Source organism: Lolium perenne, chromosome 7 (assembly GCF_019359855.2).
Source record: "Lolium perenne isolate Kyuss_39 chromosome 7, Kyuss_2.0, whole genome shotgun sequence".
In the NCBI taxonomy this organism is placed as follows: Eukaryota; Viridiplantae; Streptophyta; class Magnoliopsida; order Poales; family Poaceae; genus Lolium; species Lolium perenne.
In genome coordinates this window covers 277,707,169-277,727,396 of record NC_067250.2, presented here as the reverse complement: position 1 = coordinate 277,727,396, position 20,228 = coordinate 277,707,169, and the positions used below count along the sequence as shown (strand labels likewise).

Below are 20,228 nucleotides of genomic sequence, written 5' to 3'. Positions count from 1 at the left end.
TGTCTCCCTTAAGGAACGCCGTTTTGACATCCATCTGCCAAATCTCATAATCGAAAAATGCAGCTATTGCTAACAAAATCCTCACAGATTTTAGCTTCGCTACAGGTGAGAAAGTCTCATCGTAGTCAACTCCTTGAATTTGTCGGAAACCCTTTGCGACAAGTCGAGCTTTATAGACAGTAATATTACCATCAACATCTGTTTTTCTCTTGAAGATCCATTTATTCTCGACAGCCTTTCGGCTATCAGGTAAGTCTACCAAAGTCCATACTTTGTTATCATACATGGATCCCATTTCGGATTTCATGGCTTCTTGCCATTTGTTGGAATCTGGGCTCATTGATACGTCTCCAACGTATCGATAATTTCTTATGTTCCATGCCACATTATTGATGTTATCTACATGTTTTATGCACACTTTATGTCATATTCGTGCATTTTCTGGAACTAACCTATTAACAAGATGCCGAAGTGCCAGTTGCTGTTTTCTGCTGTTTTTGGTTTCAGAAATCCTTGTAACGAAATATTCTCGGAATTGGACGAAATCAACGCCCAGGGTCCTATTTTGCCACGAAGCTTCCAGAAGTCCGAAGAGGAGACGAAGAGGGGCCACGAGGGGGCCACACCCTAGGGCGGCGCGGCCCTCCCCTTGGCCGCGCGGCCCTGTGGTGTGGGGCCCTCGTGCCGCCTCCTGACCTGCCCTTCCGCCTACTTAAAGCCTCCGTTGCGAAACCCCCAGTACCGAGAGCCACGATACGGAAAACCTTCCAGAGACGCCGCTGCCGCCGATCCCATCTCGGGGGATCCAGGAGATCGCCTCCGGCACCCTGCCGGAGAGGGGAATCATCTCCCGGAGGACTCTACGCCGCCATGGTCGCCTCCGGAGTGATGTGTGAGTAGTCTACCCCTGGACTATGGGTCCATAGCAGTAGCTAGATGGTTGTCTTCTCCCCATTGTGCTTCATTGTCGGATCTTGTGAGCTGCCTAACATGATCAAGATCATCTATCTGTAATTCTATATGTTGCGTTTGTTGGGATCCGATGAATAGAGAATACTTGTTATGTTGATTATCAAAGTTATGTCTATGTGTTGTTTATGATCTTGCATGCTCTCCGTTACTAGTAGATGCTCTGGCCAAGTAGATGCTTGTAACTCCAAGAGGGAGTATTTATGCTCGATAGTGGGTTCATGCCTCCATTGATATCTGGGACGGTGACAGAAAGTTCTAAGGTTGTGGATGTCTTTGTTGCCACTAGGGATAAAACATTAGTGCTATGTTCAAGGATGTAGTTACTAGTTACATTACGCGCAATACTTAATGCAATTGTCTGTTGTTAGCAACTTAATACTAGAGGGGGTTCGGATGATAACCTGAAGGTGGACTTTTTAGGCATAGATGCATGCTGGATGGCGGTCTATGTACTTTGTCGTAATGCCCAATTAAATCTCACTATACTCATCATGATATGTATGTGCATGGTCATGCCCTCTTTATTTGTCAATTGCCCAACTGTAATTTGTTCACCCAACATGCTGTTTATCTTATGGGAGAGACACCTCTAGTGAACTGTGGACCCCGGTCCAATTCTCTATACTGAAATACAATCTACTGCAATACTGTTCTACTGTTTTCTGCAAACAATCATCTTCCACACAATACGGTTAATCCTTTGTTACAGTAAGCCGGTGAGATTGACAACCTCACTGTTTCGTTGGGGCAAAGTACTTTGGTTGTGTTGTGCAGGTTCCACGTTGGCGCCGGAATCTCTGGTGTTGCGCCGCACTACATCCCGCCGCCATCAACCTTCAACGTGCTTCTTGACTCCTACTGGTTCGATTAAACCTTGGTTTCTTACTGAGGGAAACTTGCCACTGTGCGCATCACACCTTCCTCTTGGGGTTCCCAACGGACGTGTCAACCACACGCATCAAGCAAATTTCTGGCGCCGTTGCCGGGGAGATCAAGACATGCTGCAAGGGGAGTCTCCACTTCTCAATCTCTTTACTTTGTTTTTGTCTTGCTTAGTTTTATTTACTACTTTGTTTGCTGCACTAAATCAAAATACAAAAAAATTAGTTGCTAGTTTTACTTTATTTGCTATCTTGTTTGCTATATCAAAAACACAAAAAAATTAGTTACTTGCATTTACTTGATTCATCATGTTTCCTTTTAATTTTACCACGAAAAACATACCGGTAGGACGTGGGTCTATAATTGGGAGAAATAATATAGAGGAATTTTTCAACCATGTCAGTACCGTTGACGATTTTGAGGATAGACACTTGGTAGACCTTGCCCCTACCTATGAAATTGCTGCTGCTGCTTTAGTTCGCATGTTGGAAACTAAATTTGTTAATCTCAATCCTATAATCCAACACATGTTTCTCACACTTGGTGATATGGAAGAAGGGGAAAAGAAAGATTTTGTTTTAGAAACCCTTCTTAGAGAATTTGGTGGTATAGCGAGAGAGGCTAGAAAGGTCTTTGCTAAATTTAATATGCTTGGTTCTTACACCAATTTTGTTAGTCTCCTTGAAAAGATGGATATGGATAGAATAAAGTACACTAATAATATTAATGATGGAGGGGAGATCAAAGCACCAATACCATGTAAACTCTTAGCTATGAATGATGCACTAGAAAATAACTATGCTTGGCTTGTTCCTGAAAATTTGTTTGATGAGAGTAGCACGCCTAAGACTAATGAAAAGGGAGATGCTAAAACTTATGTATCTAATATACTATGCCTGGTTGAGAAAACTCCACACCCCGCTGAGAATGCACCACCCTTTGATAATACTTGATACACACTTTCTGCGCCTAGCTGAAAGGCGTTAAAGAAAAGCGCTTGTGGGAGACAACCCATGTTTTTACCTACAGTACTTTGTTTTTATTTTGTGTCTTGGAAGTTGTTTACTACTGTAGTAGCCTCTCCTTATCTTAGTTTAGTGTTTTGTTGTGCCAAGTAAAGCCGTTGATAGAAAAGTTCATACTAGATTTGGATTACTGCACAGAAACAGATTTCTTTGCTGTCACGAATCTGGGCTGTTTTCCCTGTAGGTAACTCAGAAAATTATGCCAATTTACGTGAGTGATCCTCAGATATGTACGTAACTTTCATTCAATTTGAGCATTTTCATTTGAGCAAGTCTGGTGCCTCGATAAAATTCGTCAATACGAACTGTTCTGTTTTGACAGATTCTGCCTTTTATTTCGCATTGCCTCTTTTGCTATGTTGGATGAATTTCTTTGATCCATTAATGTCCAGTAGCTTTATGCAATGTCCAGAAGTGTTAAGAATGATTGTGTCACCTCTGAATATGTTAATTTTTATTGTCGCTAACCCTCTAATGAGTTGTTCTAAGTTTGGCGTGGAGGAAGTTTTCAAGGATCAAGAGAGGAGTATGATGCAACATGATTAAGGAGAGTGAAAGCTCTAAGCTTGGGGATGCCCCGGTGGTTCACCCCTGCATATATCAAGAAGACTCAAGCGTCTAAGCTTGGGGATGCCCAAGGCATCCCCTTCTTCATCGACAACATTATCAGGTTCCTCCCCTGAAACTATATTTTTATTCCATCACATCTTATGTGCTTTTCTTGGAGCGTCGGTTTGTTTTTGTTTTTTGTTTTGTTTGAATAAAATGGATCCTAGCATTCACTTTATGGGAGAGAGACACGCTCCGCTGTAGCATATGGAAAAATATGTCCTTAGTTTCTACTCATAGTATTCATGGCGAAGTTTCTCCTTCGTTAAATTGTTATATGGTTGGAATTGAAAAATGATACATGTAGTAATTGCTATTAATGTCTTGGGTAATGTGATATTTGGCAATTGTTGTGCTCATGTTTAAGCTCTTGCATCATATGCTTTGCACCCACTAATGAAGAAATACATAGAGCATGCTAAAATTTGGTTTGCATATTTGGTTTCTCTAAGGTCTAGATAATTTCTAGTATTGAGTTTGAACAACAAGGAAGACGGTGTAGAGTCTTATAATGTTTTCAATATGTCTTTTATGTGAGTTTTGCTGCACCGGTTCATCCTTGTGTTTGTTTCAAATAAGCCTTGCTAGCCTAAACCTTGTATCGAGAGGGAATACTTCTCATGCATCCAAAATACTTGAGCCAACCACTATGCCATTTGTGTCCACCATACCTACCTACTACATGGTATTTTCCGCCATTCCAAAGTAAATTGCTTGAGTGCTACCTTTAAAATTCCATCATTCACCTTTGCAATATATAGCTCATGGGACAAATAGCTTAAAAACTATTGTGGTATTGAATATGTAATTATGCACTTTATCTCTTATTAAGTTGCTTGTTGTGCGATAACCATGTTTACTAGGGACGCCATCAACTACTCTTTGTTGAATTTCATGTGAGTTGCTATGCATGTTCGTCTTGTCTGAAGTAAGAGAGATCTACCACCTTATGGTTAAGCATGCATATTGTTAGAGAAGAACATTGGGCCGCTAACTAAAGCCATGAACCATGGTGGAAGTTTCAGTTTTGGACATATATCCTCAATCTCATATGAGAAGAATTATTAATTGTTGTTACATGCTTATGCATAAAAGAGGAGTCCATTATCTGTTGTCTATGTTGTCCCGGTATGGATGTCTAAGTTGAGAATAATCAATAGCGAGAAATCCAATGCGAGCTTTCTCCTTAGACCTTTGTACAGGCGGCATAGAGGTACCCCTTTGTGACACTTGGTTAAAACATGTGCATTGCGATGATCCGGTAGTCCAAGCTAATTAGGACAAGGTGCGGGCACTATTAGTACACTATGCATGAGGCTTGCAACTTGTAAGATATAATTTACATGATACATATGCTTTATTAGTACCGTTGACAAAATTGTTTCATGTTTTCAAAATCAAAGCTCTAGCACAAATATAGCAATCGATGCTTTTCCTCTATGGAGGACAATTCTTTTACTTTCAATGTTGAGTCAGTTCACCTATTTCTCTCCACCTCAAGAAGCAAACACTTGTGTGAACTGTGCATTGATTCCTACATATTTGCTTATTGCACTTATTATATTACTCTATGTTGACAATATCCATGAGATATACATGTTACAAGTTGAAAGCAACCGCTGAAACTTAATCTTCCTTTGTGTTGCTTCAATACTTTTACTATGAATTATTGCTTTATGAGTTAACTCTTATGCAAGACTTATTGATGCTTGTCTTGAAGTGCTATTCATGAAAAGTCTTTGCTTTATGATTCACTTGTTTATTCATGTCATATACATTGTTTTGATCGCTGCATTCACTACATATGCTTTACAAATAGTATGATCAAGGTTATGATGGCATGTCACTCCAGAAATTATCTGTGTTATCGTTTTACCTGCTCGGGACGAGCAGAACTAAGCTTGGGGATGCTGATACGTCTCCAACGTATCGATAATTTCTTATGTTCCATGCCACATTATTGATGTTATCTACATGTTTTATGCACACTTTATGTCATATTCGTGCATTTTCTGGAACTAACCTATTAACAAGATGCCGAAGTGCCGATTCTTGTTTTCTGCTGTTTTTGGTTTCAGAAATCCTAGTAACGAAATATTCTCGGAATTGGACGAAATCAACGCCCGGGGTCCTATTTTGCCACGAAGCTTCCGAAGTCCGAAGAGGAGACGAAGAGGGGCCACGAGGGGGCCACACCCTAGGGCGGCGCGGCCCCCCCCTTGGCCGCGCGGCCCTGTGGTGTGGGGCCCTCGTGCCGCCTCCTGACCTGCCCTTTCGCCTACTTAAAGCCTCCGTTGCGAAACCCCAGTACCGAGAGCCACGATACGGAAAACCTTCCAGAGACGCCGCCGCCGATCCCATCTCGGGGATCCGGGAGATCGCCTCCGGCACCCTGCCGGAGAGGGGAATCATCTCCCGGAGGACTCTACGCCGCCATGGTCGCCTCCGGAGTGATGTGTGAGTAGTCTACCCCTGGACTATGGGTCCATAGCAGTAGCTAGATGGTTGTCTTCTCCCCATTGTGCTTCATTGTCGGATCTTGTGAGCTGCCTAACATGATCAAGATCATCTATCTGTAATTCTATATGTTGCGTTTGTTGGGATCCGATGAATAGAGAATACTTGTTATGTTGATTATCAAAGTTATGTCTATGTGTTGTTTATGATCTTGCATGCTCTCCGTTACTAGTAGATGCTCTGGCCAAGTAGATGCTTGTAACTCCAAGAGGGAGTATTTATGCTCGATAGTGGGTTCATGCCTCCATTGATATCTCGGGACATGTGAGAAAGTTCTAAGGTTGTGGATGTGCTGTTGCCACTAGGGATAAAACATTAGTGCTATGTTCAAGGATGTAGTTACTAGTTACATTACGCGCAATACTTAATGCAATTGTCTGTTGTTAGCAACTTAATACTGGAGGGGGTTCGGATGATAACCTGAAGGTGGACTTTTTAGGCATAGATGCATGCTGGATGGCGGTCTATGTACTTTGTCGTAATGCCCAATTAAATCTCACTATACTCATCATGATATGTATGTGCATGGTCATGCCCTCTTTATTTGTCAATTGCCCAACTGTAATTTGTTCATCCAACATGCTGTTTATCTTATGGGAGAGACACCTCTAGTGAACTGTGGACCCCGGTCCAATTCTCTATACTGAAATACAATCTACTGCAATACTGTTCTACTGTTTTCTGCAAACAATCATCTTCCACACAATACGGTTAATCCTTTGTTACAGCAAGCCGGTGAGATTGACAACCTCACTGTTTCGTTGGGGCAAAGTACTTTGGTTGTGTTGTGCAGGTTCCACGTTGGCGCTGGAATCTCTGGTGTTGCGCCGCACTACATCCCGCCGCCATCAACCTTCAACGTGCTTCTTGACTCCTACTGGTTCGATTAAAACTTGGTTTCTTACTGAGGGAAACTTGCCGCTGTGCGCATCACACCTTCCTCTTGGGGTTCCCAACGGACGTGTCAACCACACGCATCACTCATCATCGCTTCTTCATACGTCGCAGGGTCCTCATCATTGTTATCCACAATCATGACATTTAGACAAGGATCATACCAATCAGGAGTGGTACGTTCCCTTGTCGATCTGCGAGGTTCAGTACTTTCCTCGTTCGAAGTTTCATGATCATTATCATTAGCTTCCTCTGTTGCCGGTGTAGGCGGTACAAGTACAATTTCCGGTACTACGCTACTCTGATCAACGAGTATAGATTCATCAATCTCATCGAGTTCTACTTTTCTTCCAGTCACTTCTTTAGTGAGAAATTCTTTCTCAAGAAAGGTTCCGTTCTTAGCAACAAAGATTTTGCCTTCGGATCTGTGATAGAAAGTATACCCTATAGTTTCCTTAGGGTATCCTATGAAGACGCATTTCTCCGCTTTGGGTTCTAGCTTGTCCGGTTGTAACTTCTTTACATAGGCTTCGCAACCCCAAACTTTCAGGAACGACAGCTTAGGTTTCTTATTAAACCATAATGCATACGGTGTCGTTTCTACGGATTTTGATGGTGCTCTATTTAAAGTGAATGCGGCTGTCTCTAATGCATAACTCCAAAATGATAACGGCAAATCAGTAAGAGACATCATAGAACGAACCATATCTAAGAGAGTTCGATTACGACGTTCGGATACACCGTTTCGTTGAGGTGTTCCCGGCGGTGTCAATTGTGAAAGTATTCCGCATTTCTTTAAATGCATGCCAAACTCATAACTCAGATATTCACCTCCACGATCAGATCGTAGAAATTTAATCTTCTTGTTATGTTGATTTTCTACTTCACTTTGAAACTCCTTAAACTTCTCGAAAGTTTCGGATTTTTGTTTCATGAAATAGATATACCCATATCTACTCAGATCATCTGTGAAGGTTAGAACATAACGATAACCACCGCGCGATGCTACACTCATTGGTCCGCACACATTGGTATGTATGATTTCCAATAAGTCAGTAGCTCGCTCCATCATACCAGAAAATGGAGTCTTAGTCATTTTACCCATTAGACATGCTTCGCATCTATCAAGTGACTCAAAGTCAAGTGATTCAAGTAATCCATCAGTATGGAGTTTCTTCATGCGTTTCACTCCAATATGACCAAGACGACAGTGCCACATATAAGTAGAATTATCATTCAATTTAATTCGCTTAGCATCAACGTTATGTATATGCGTATCACTACTATCCAGATCTAACAGAAATAAGCCATTCTTTTGTGGTGCTCGACCATAAAAGATATTATTCATAAAAATAGAACAACCATTATTCTCAGACTTGAATGAATAACCGTCTTGCATTAAACAAGATCCAGATATAATGTTCATGCTCAACGCAGGTACATAATAACAATTATTTAGGCTTAAAACTAATCCCGAAGGTAGATGTAGAGGAAGTGTGCCGACTGCGATCACATTGACCTTGGATCCGTTTCCAACGCGCATCGTCACTTCATCTTTCAGCAGTTGTCGTTTATTCTTTAGTTCCTGTTTCGAGTTACAAATATGAGCAACCGAACCAGTATCAAATACCCAGGTACTAGAACGAGAACCAGTGAGATAAACATCTATAACATGTATATCAGATATACCTTCTTTCTTCTTCTTGACAAGGCCGCTCTTCAGATCAGCCAGATACTTGGAGCAATTACGCTTCCAGTGTCCCTTCTCCTTGCAGTAATAGTACTCAGCATCAGGCTTAGGGCCGTTCTTAGGTTTCACAGGAGGCGTGGTAGCTTTCTTGCCACCCTTCTTGAATTTTCCCTTAGACTTGCCTGTTTCTTGAAACTGGTGGTCTTGTTGACCATCAACACTTGGTGCTCTTTCTTGATCTCAATCTCAGCAGCTTTTAGCATGCCAAAGAGTTCAGGTAACTCCTTGTTCATGTTCTGCATATTGTAGTTCATCACAAAGTTCTTGTAACTTGGTGGCAGTGATTGAAGGACACGATTAATCCCCAGTCTGTTAGGAATCACTATTCCCAAGTCCCTGAGTTTCTTCGCATGCCCGGTCATGGCGAGCATGTGCTCACTAACGGAGCTACCTTCTTCCATCATACAGCTGAAGAAATGTTTCGATGCTTCATAGCATTCCACGGCCGCATGAGTCTCGAATATAGCTTTCAGCTCATTCATCAACTCATGAGGATCGTGGTGCTCAAAACGTTTTTGAAGATCGGATTCCAGACTGCACAGGATGGCACACTGAACTTGAGAGTACCGAGTTTTCCGAGTCTCGTAAACAGCTTTTACTTCATCGGTTTCAGTTTCTGCAGGAGGGTCACCTAGCGGTGCATCAAGCACATATTGCAGATTTCCGCCAGAGAGGAAGATCCTCACATGACGGAACCAGTCGGTGAAGTTGCTACCGTTGCTCTTAAGTTTTTCTTTCTCTAGGAACTGGTTAAAATTGATTGGGGACGCCATCTCTACAACATATATTTGCAAAAGTTTAGACTAAGTTTATGACAAATTGAGTTCAAATTTTAATTCAACATAATTAAAAATCTAGGTGAACTCCCACTCAAAACAATATCCCCGCATTGTCTTAGTGATCACACGAACCAAATCCACCGCACCTAAGTCCGATCATCACGAGACAAGGTGTGATTTCAATGGCGAACACTCAAAGTGTTCATCATATCAACCATATGATTCATGCTCTACCTTTCGGTATCACGTGTTCCGAGACCATGTCTGTACATGCTAGGCTCGTCAAGGCCACCTTAGTATCCGCATGTGCAAAACTGTCTTGCACCCGTTGTATGTACTTGTTGATTCTATCACACCCGATCATCACGAGATGCTTCAAACCGACAAGACTTGGTAACGGTGCTACTAAGGATGAACACTTTATTATCTTGAGATTTTAGTGAGGGATCATCTTATAATGCTACCGTCGCGATCTAAGCAAAATAAGATGCATAAAAGGATTAACATCACATGCAGTTCATATGTGATATGATATGGCCCTTTTGTCTTTGCGCCTTTGATCTTCATCTCCAAAGCACGGACATGATCTCCATCATCTTCGGGCATGATCTCCATCATCGTCGGCGTAGCGTCAAGGTCAATGGCGCCGTCTCCATGATTGTCCTCCATATAGCAACTATTACAACTACTTTGAAATACTACTCAACATGAAATTTAAAGACAACCATAAGGCTCCTGCCGGTTGCCACAATACAATAATGATCATCTCATACATATTCATCATCACATTATGGCCATATCACATCACCAAACCCTGCAAAAACAAGTTAGACGTCTCTAATTTGGTTTGTATATTTTACGTGGTTTAGGGTTTTCGAGAGAGATCTAATCTACCTACGAACATGAACCACAATGTTGATACTAATATTTTCAATAGAAGAGTAAATTGAATCTTCACTATAGTAGGAGAGACAGACACCCGCAAATCCTCTTATGCAATACAAGTTGCATGTCGAACGAGGAACAAGTCTCATGAACGCGGTCATGTAAAGTTAGTCCGAGCCGCTTCATCCCACTATGCCACGAAGATGCAAAGTACTCAAACTAAATATAACAAGAGCATCAACGCCCACAAAACCATTGTGTTCTACTCGTGCAACCATCTATGCATAGACACGGCTCTGATACCACTGTAGGATAACGTTGCATAGAAAACAAAAAATTTCCTACCGCGAACACGCAATCCAAGCCAAGATGCAATCTAGAAGACGGTAGCAACGAGGGGTTTATCGAGTCTCAACCTTGAAGAGATTCCAAAGCCTACAAGAGGAGGCTCTTGTTGCTGCGGTAGACGTTCACTTGCCGCTTGTAAAAGCGCGTAGAAGATCTTGATCACGATCGCTTCCGGCGCCATGAACGGGCAGCACCTCCGTACTCGGTCACACGTTCGGTTGTTGATGAAGACGACGTCCACCTCCCCGTTCCAGCGGGCAGCGGAAGTAGTAACTCCTCTTGAATCCGACAGCATGACGGCGTGGTGTCGGTGGTGGTGGAGAAATCCGGTGGAGCTTCGCTAAGCGTGCGGGATTTGGTGGAGGAGAGAGGCCGCTAGGGTTTGGGGAGAGGGGGCGCCGGCCACTATAGGGGTGCGGCCACCTTGTGGTTCTTGGGTGGCCGGCCCCCTCCCATTGGCCCCTCATTATATAGGTGGAACCCCAAGTGTTGGTCTCCAAGTCTTCGAATAAGACCCGAACCAAAAACCTTCCATATGGTGGGGAAACCTACCCAAGCTAGGACTCCCACTAGAGGTGGGAGTTCCACCTCCCATATGGGGGGTGGCCGCCCCCCTAAGGGGGAGTCCACTTGGGACTCCTCCCTGATACGTCCAATTTGCATCACTATTTTATATCATAATTTGCTGTTATTCATTGATATATTTCATATTGGGACACATTACTTATGTTATTTCATCTATTTTGCATGTTTCATCGTTATTGGAGGATCGAACACCGGAGCCAGGATTCTGCTGGAAAAAGCACCGTCAGAACGCAATATTTCGGAAGATCAACTCTGGAAGGAAATTATACCAAAAATCCTATTTTTCAAGATGACGAAGGAAGCCAGAAGGAGGAGCCAGGAGCAGCCAGGGTGGGCCCACACACTAGGGCGGCGCGGCCCAGGCCCTGGCCGCGCCGGCCTGTGGTGTGGAGGGCCCACGACCCCTTTCGCCTCCTTTTCTTCGCCAAACCCTTCGTCCCGAAGACCTAAGCCACAGAGGGTACCTCGCGAAGAGTTACAGCCGCCTCTGCGGGGCGGAGAACACCAGAGAGAAAAGAGCTCTCCGGCGGGCAGGAATCCGCCGGGAAATTCCCTCGGGAGGGGAAATCGACGCCATCGTCACCGTCATCGAGCTGGACATCATCGCCATCACCATCATCATCATCTCCACCATCATCACCGTCGTCATCACCGCTGGACACCGTCACCGCCATAGCAATTTGGGTTTGATCTTGATTGTTTGATAGGGGAAACTCTCCCGGTATCGATTTCTACTTGTTGTTGATGCTATTGAGTGAAACCATTGAACCAAGTTTATGTTCAGATTGTTATTCATCATCATATCACCTCTGATCATGTTCCGTATGATGTCTCGTGAGTAGTTCGTTTAGTTCTTGAGGACATGGGTGAAGTCTAAATGTTAGTAGTGAACTATGGATGAGTAATATTCAATGGTGTGATATTTAAGTTGTGGTGTTATTCTTCTAGTGGTGTCATGTGAACGTCGACTACATGACACTTCACCATTTATGGGCCTAGGGGAATGCATCTTGTATTCGTTTGCCAATTGCGGGGTTGCCGGAGTGACAGAAACCTAAACCCCCGTTGGTATATCGATGCAGGAGGGATCGCAGGATCTCAGAGTTTAAGGCTGTGGTTAGATTTATTTCTTAATTACTTTCTTGTAGTTGCGGATGCTTGCAAGGGGTATAATCACAAGTATGTATTAGTCCTAGGAAGGGCGGTACATTAGCATAGGTTCACCCACACAACACTTATCACAACAATGAAGATTATTTAGCCGTATGTAGCGAAAGCACTAGACTAAAATCCCGTGTGTCCTCGAGAACGTTTGGTCATTATAAGTAAACAAACCGGCTTGTCCTTTGTGCTAAAAAGGATTGGGCCACTCGCTGCAATTATTACTCTCGCACTTTACATACTCGTACTTTATTCAACTGTTACATCAAACCCCCCGAATACTTGTCTCGTGAGCATTTACGGTGAATCCTTCATCGAAACTGCTTATCAACACGTTCGCTCCTCGTTGGGATCGACATTCTTACTTATCGAAGATACTACGATACACCCCCTATACTTGTGGGTCATCAAGACTATTTTCCTCGGCGCCGTTGCCGGGGAGTGAAGCGCTATTGGTAAGTGGAATTGGTAAGGAAAACCTTTCTTGTTGTGCTGATTTTATTTCTCGCCTCGCTGCTATAAGTCATTATGGAGAGATCTTCTCTTCAATTTCTATTTGGGAAATCTACTACTACTGCAACGGTAGTGGATGAAGCGCCAGGTGAGGAAGTAATACCATATAAAATACCTATGAAAATTATTGAACGTGTTATGGATAACCGCTATGAAGGGGATGGAACTGTCCATCCCGGTGATCATTTACTGTTTTTGCATGAATTATGCGGGTTATTCAAATGTGCAGGTATTGCTATGGATGAAGTGAGGAAGAAACTATTCTCTTTATCGCTGTCTGGTAAAGCGGCGCATTGGTATAAATTACTTGGATAATGGGGATTCTCTTGAATGGAATGATATTGTGCCCCGGTTTTATTCTAAGTTCTATCCTCCAAGTGAAATTCATAAGGATCGGAATCGCATATATAATTTTTGGCCTCATGATGGAGAGAGTATTGCCCAAGCTTGGGGGAGATTGAAGTCTTTAATGCTCAAATGCCCCATTCATGAGCTTCCTGGTAATGTTATTATTGATAATTTCTATGCAAGACTTTCTTTTCAAGACAAGACCTTGCTGGATACTTCTTGTTCTGGATCATTTACACGCAACAAAGAAGAGTTTAAAAGGGACCTTCTTGATCGAATCAAAGAAAATACTGAAGGATGGGAGAACGACAAAGATCGAGAATCAGGTATAATTTATGATTATAAATGCATTGAAGCTTTTATGGATACTGATAAATTTCGTAATATGAGTGCTACATATGGTCTTGATTCTCAAGTTGCTGTAAATCTTTATAAAGCTTTTGCCTCTCATTATGAATTGCCAAAGAAGAATTTTGATAAGTATCATGAACCATATAAAGATAAAATTGATTCATCTATTAATAAATGTGCTGTAGTTGAAACTGCTGATCATGTTATTCCTGAGGTTTATATTGAAAAAACTCCTTTCCCTGCTAAAATGAAGGAGTACTCTGTTATAAATAGTGCGGTTCATAAAAGTGAAAAGAAACACCGTAGAACCTGAAGAACAAATAAAAGTTGAACCTCTTGTTGCAATAGTTAAAGATCTTGTATTGAAAATGTGGAGGATGGTCATATTATTTTCTCGTGAAGATGCTTCTCATATTGTTTCACATCCTAATAAACCCAAACAAGCTAGTGTTCCTATGCTATCTCGTTAGAATTGGTGATCATTGCTATTATGGATTATGTGATATTGGTGCAAGTGTTAGTGCTATTCCGTATGAGCTTTACACGGAGATTATGCACGAAATTGATTCTTGTGAACTTGAAGATATTGATGTGGTTATTCAGCTGGCTAATAGAGAAACTATTTCTCCAATTGGTATTGTTCGAGATGTGGAAGTTTTATGCGGTAAGATTAAATATCCTGCTGACTTTTTGGTACTTGGTTCTGCTGCTAGTGATTATTGTCCTATTATCTTTGGTAGACCTTTTCTAAATACTTGTGGAGCTATTATAGATTGCAAGAAAGAGAAAATTTTGACTAAATTTGCTGGTGAATCTTATGAGTTTAACTTCTCTAAATTTACTAAAACTCCTTATAAAGCTGATTTGCCTAGTAATGATATTAAAATGGAGCAATGTGCATCTATTGTTCTTGTTCCTAATAATCCTTTGCAGCAACATTTGGAGGATAGCGAGAGCGAAATTTTTAGGAAAGAAAGAGATGAGCTTGAGGAAATTTTTCTTCGCCAACCTATTCTCAAGCATGATTTACCGGTGGAAGATTTGGGTACAACACCGCCACCAAAGGAAGATCCTGTTTTTGATTTAAAGCCTTTACCTGATAATCTTAAATATGCTCATATTGATGATAAGAAAATATATCCTGTTATTATTAGTTCTAAGCTTTCGAGATTGAGGAAGAAAGGTTATTGGAAATATTGAAGAAGCATCGAGGTGCTATTGGCTACACTCTTGATGATTTGAAGGGGATTTCTCCTTCTATTTGCCAACATGCTATTAATATGGAAGATGATGCAAAGCTTTGTTGTTGAACCTCAGCGTCGTCTAATTCCAAAGATGAAAGAAGTGGTAAGGAATGAGGTACTACGACTCCTTGAAGCTGGTATTATATATCCTATTGCCGATAGTAGATGGGTTAGTCCTGTGCACTGTGTTCCCAAGAAAGGAGGTATGACTGTTGTGCCTAATGATAATGATGAGCTCATTCCTCAAAGAGTAGTTGTAGGGTATAGAATGTGCATTGATTTTCGAAAAGTTAATAAAGTTACTAAAAAAGATCATTACCCTTTACCCTTTATTGATCAAATGCTAGAAAGATTATCTAAAAATACTCATTTTTGCTTTCTTGATGGTTATTCTGGTTTTCACAAATTGCCGTTAAAGCTAAAGATCAAGAGAAAACCACTTTTACTGTCCCTATGGAACTTATGCTTATAGACGCATGCCTTTTGGTTTATGTAATGCTCCTGCTACTTTTCAAAGATGCATGTCTGCTATTTTTCATGGTTTTTGTGAAAGTATTGTAGAGGTATTCATGGATGATTTTTCCGTCTATGGGAATTCTTTTGATAGCTGCTTGCGAAACCTTGATAAAGTTTTGCAGAGATGTGAAGAAACTAACCTTGTTCTTAATTGGGAGAAATGCCACTTTATGGTTAATGAAGGAATTGTATTGGGACATAAAATTTCTGAGAGAGGTATTGAAGTTGATAGAGCTAAAGTTGAAGCAATCGAGAAGATGCCTTATCCGAGGGATGTTAAAGGTATTCGTAGTGTTCTTGGTCATCTTGGGTTTTATAGGAGATTTATTAAAGATTTCTCTAAGATTTCAAAGCCTCTTACTAATCTTCTTCAAAAAGATGTACCATTTGTTTTTGATGATGATTGTAAGGAAGCGTTTGAAACTCTTAAGAAAGCCTTAACAAGCTGCTCCTATAGTTGAACCCCTGATTGGAATTTACCCTTTGAAATTATGTGTGATGCTAGTGATTTCTTTGTAGGCGCTGTTCTTGGACAGCGAGTAGATAAAAAACTGAATGTTATTCATTATGCTAGTAAAACTCTTGATGCTGCTCAAAGAAATTATGCTACAACTGAAAAGGAATTATTAGCTGTAGTTTTTGCTTGTGATAAATTTAGATCTTATATTGTTGATTCAAAAGTTACTATTCATACTGATCATGCTGCAATTAGATACCTAATGACAAAGAAAGATGCTAAGCCAAGGCTTATTAGATGGGTACTTCTTTTGCAAGAATTTGATTTACATATTGTAGATAGGAAAGGTGCGATAATCCTGTTGGCTGATAATTTGTCTAGATTGGAAAATATTGCTTATGATCCTGTTCCTGTTAATGATAGTTTTCCAAATGAACAATTGGCTGTAATAAAGGTGAGCTCGCGAGACAGTCCTTGGTATGCTGATTATGCTAACTTTATTGTTTCCAAGTACTTGCCTCCAACCTTTTCGGTTCCAGCAAAGGAGGAAATTCTTTTATGATTTGAGGCATTATTTCTGGGATGACCCACACTTATATAAAGAAGGAGTGGATGGTATTATGCGAAGATGTGTCCCCGAATATGAACAACGGGAGATATTGAGTAAATGTCATGGTAGTGCTTATGGAGGACATCACGCCGGAGAAAGAACCGCGCAAAAGGTTCTACAATCAGGTTTTTATTGGCCAACTCTCTTCAAAGATGCGAGAAAGTTTATTTTATCTTGTGATGAATGCCAATGGGTTGGTAATATCTCCAGACGCAATGAAATGCCTATGAATTATACTCTTGTTATTGAACCGTTTGATTGTTGGGGATTTGACTTCATGGGACCTTTTCCGTCTTCGGAAGGTAACACTCATATACTTGTTGCTGTTGATTATGTTACTAAATGGGTGGAAGCTATACCTACAAAAAGCGCTGATGGTGAGACCTCTTTAAGAATGCTCTTAGATATTATTTTTCCTAGATTTGGAGTACCTAGATATATTATGACCGATGGAGGTTCTCATTTTATTCATGGAGGTTTTAGAAAAACTCTTGCTAGGTATGGTATTAATCATAGAATTGCTTCTGCTTATCATCCTCAAACTAGTGGTCAAGTAGAATTATCAAATAGAGAGATTAAATCTATCTTGCAAAAGACTGTTAATAAAACTAGAAAGAATTGGGCTAGTAAATTGAAGGATGCACTTTGGGCTTATAGAACTGCTTATAAAAATCCCATGGGAATGTCACCTTATAAAATGGTTTATGGGAAAGCTTGTCATTTACCTTTAGAACTAGAGCACAAAGCTTATTGGGCTGTTAGAGAATTAAATAAAGATCCTAAACTTGCCGGTGATAAGAGGTTGTTGCAATTGAGTTCCCTAGATGAATGGAGAAGTGAAGCTTATGAAAATGCTAAACTCTTTAAAGAGAAAGTTAAAAAATGGCATGATAGGAGGATTATCAAAAGAGAATTTAATATTGGGGATAAAGTCCTATTGTATCGGTCTCGTCTCAGATTCTTTGCAGGGAAATTATTCTCGAAATGGGAAGGACCATATGTTGTCGAGGAGGTGTATCGTTCAGGAGCAATCAAAATTAGCTCTCTCCAAGGCAATGCTACGCAAGTGGTGAATGGACAAAGACTCAAGCATTATATCTCAGGTGATTCCTATAATGTTGATGTTGATATTATTCAAGTGGAAACACCGGAGGATTTCATCAAAGGGCAAATTGACAGTCCGCGTAACTTGACTTTGAATAGGTAACGATGCGGTAATGAAAAGTACGCAATTTACTTTCCGAATAATATTTTTGCTGTTTTTGGAAAATATGCGAAATTACGAGTTCGAAACGGAGTGGAAAGGACGCACGAGGGGGTGCCACCATAGGGCGGCGCGGCCGGACCTGGGCCCGCGCCGGCCTATGGTTTGGCCGCCCCGTCGCTCCTTTCCGACTCTGGTTCGATCTGGTATTTTCCTTATTTCGCGAAAATATTTGCTATATAATCTCCCGGACCCCTGGAGGTCCGTATATCGTGTTTTCGACGTGTTTTGTTTCGAGCTGTTTCTGCCAGGATTTGTTTCGGATCTAGAGTCATCATGTCTTCGTCGGAAACTCCGAAGGACGGCTCCAGCAAGGATGTTGGCAACTTGTACATGGAGGAGCTGAAGATGCACCCCAAGGAGTTGCTGCTCGTTGAAGGAGAACTGCAGGTCAAGGATGTCCAGGGTCCTGAAGGAGAAGGAAGCCTGGAAGACAGGATGGAGAAGTTAGAACAAGAGGTTTTCAAGTACAAGAAGATGGCTGAGCGTGAGGTGGATATCTTCCACAGGATTGTGTCTGAACTCATTGCTGAACATGAGAAGGAAACTGCAAAGCTTTGGAGCGACATCCTCTCGCTTCACGACACCACCAACAAGCTCCAAGCACAACTCTATGATTTTCAGAATCAGAACTGTGAGTATGAAAACAGGTTTAAATACATAAGCCGTGCTGCTAGTTTCAGGATCCCCGAGACCAAGACGTCATTTCTTGATGGAGAGCCTCTTCCTTGGAAGTTTGATGACGGGAGTTCATCACCACCATCGCCGCAGGAGTAATTCATCATCGGTATTGGCATCCCCTTGGTTTGTTCCAAGCTTGGGGGAGTGCCGCGGTATCACATTATCACTACCTTTTACTTTTATTGTCATGTAGTGTCATATCATGAGTAGGGAAGTTATCATATAAGATGGGTTGCGTTTGGAAGTATCTCTCCTTTAGTTGGTTGTCTATGTATCCCTTGGTGTGAGTTATCGTTATGGAATATTAATGAGAAGTCTTATCATTTACATATTGCACATCTTATTTTAGTTTGCAATCTTTACTATATGATTCACCTTGTTGTTAGTATTGGTATCACTTTGGGAGCATTGAATAAATCTATTTGGTTTTGACAAACTTAGCATGGGTCAATAGCAACAACACTTTAAGGTTTAAATAGAAAAGAGAAATACCTGTAGATGTTTCATTGTCTTTCTTGTTAGCTCATAGCTTACTATTCTGAAGTAAAATTGTTTGTGCTTACAAGGAAGATGCATGATTGTTTCTATCACATGTATATTAGTTTGTTTCCCTCGACTCTTATGCTTGCTAATTAACCTTGCTAGCCAAAGACCTGCATCGAGAGGGAATACTTCGTGCATCCAAACCTTAACCCAAACCTATGCCATTTGTGTCCACCATACCTACCTACTACATGGTATTTTCTGCCATTCCAAGTAAATACTTCATGTGCTACCTTTAAACAATTCAAAACTTAGTATCTCTTATTTGTGTTAATGTTTCATAGCTCATGAGGAAGTATGTGGTGTTTTATCTTTCAATCTTGTTGGGCAACTTCCACCAATGGACTAGTGGCTACATCCGCTTATCCAATAATTCTGCAAAAAGAGCTGGCAATGGGATTCTCAGTCCCAAATTAATTAAACTAAATAGACACTCCTCCATGGTATGTGATTGATGGACGGCACCCGAAGGATTCGGTTAGCCATGGCTTGTGTAAGCAAAGGTTGGGGGGAGTGTCATCATCATAATAAAACTAAAATAAAAAGGCACTCCTTCATGGTATGAGATTGTTGGCAGGCACCCGAGGATTCGGTTAGCCATGGTTTGTGAAAGAAAGGTTGGAAGGAGTGCCACACAAAATGAAAATAATATGGGAGCCGCTCTTAGGAGGTTGTTTGGCAAGGGGGTTAGAGTACCCGCTACCAGTCGTTGACAACAACAAACACCTCTCAAAATGTTACTTTTATTCTCTTTATATGATTGCAAAAACTGAAAAAAGCTCTAGCACATGATTTAATCCCTGCTTCCCTCTGCGAAGGGCCTGTCTTTTACTTTATGTTGAGTCAGTAAACCTATTTCCCTCCATCTCAAGCAAGCATTTGAGTAGTTGTGATCAAACCATTATATTGTGATTTGCTACATCATGTCTTTTATTCTTCCTTGTTTAGTACAAGTTTTATCTGAATGAATATAGCTTTGCAAGTTATCAATGATCATGAGAAGACCATTATGATTGAGTATGCAAGTTGTGCCTTATAAACTCTAACATGAGAGCGCTGCTCAATAAGATAAATATAATCTGTTAGTTGTTCTCTGACCAAGAACGAAGTTTGCCATCACCAATCATGATTTCTCATGCACCTTTACTTGTGATTACCCTATACTTGTTTCAATATGAGTTATAAGAGGTTGTCTACTATAATGTCCTGTGTGAATGAATATGATGCTTCTTGTCCTTATTTTATTTATCGACTCTTCACTCCATAAACATGTGGTCATGTCTATCGAGCTCAG

General features: G+C 41.1%; 1 protein-coding gene across 1 annotated transcript in view; it reads left to right on the top strand.

Moving 5' to 3' along the window:
• LOC139833946 (uncharacterized) overlaps positions 1-20,228 on the top strand; it is a 70,783-nt gene that overhangs the window by 27,479 nt on the left and 23,076 nt on the right. The gene's annotated exons all lie outside the window — the stretch shown is intronic.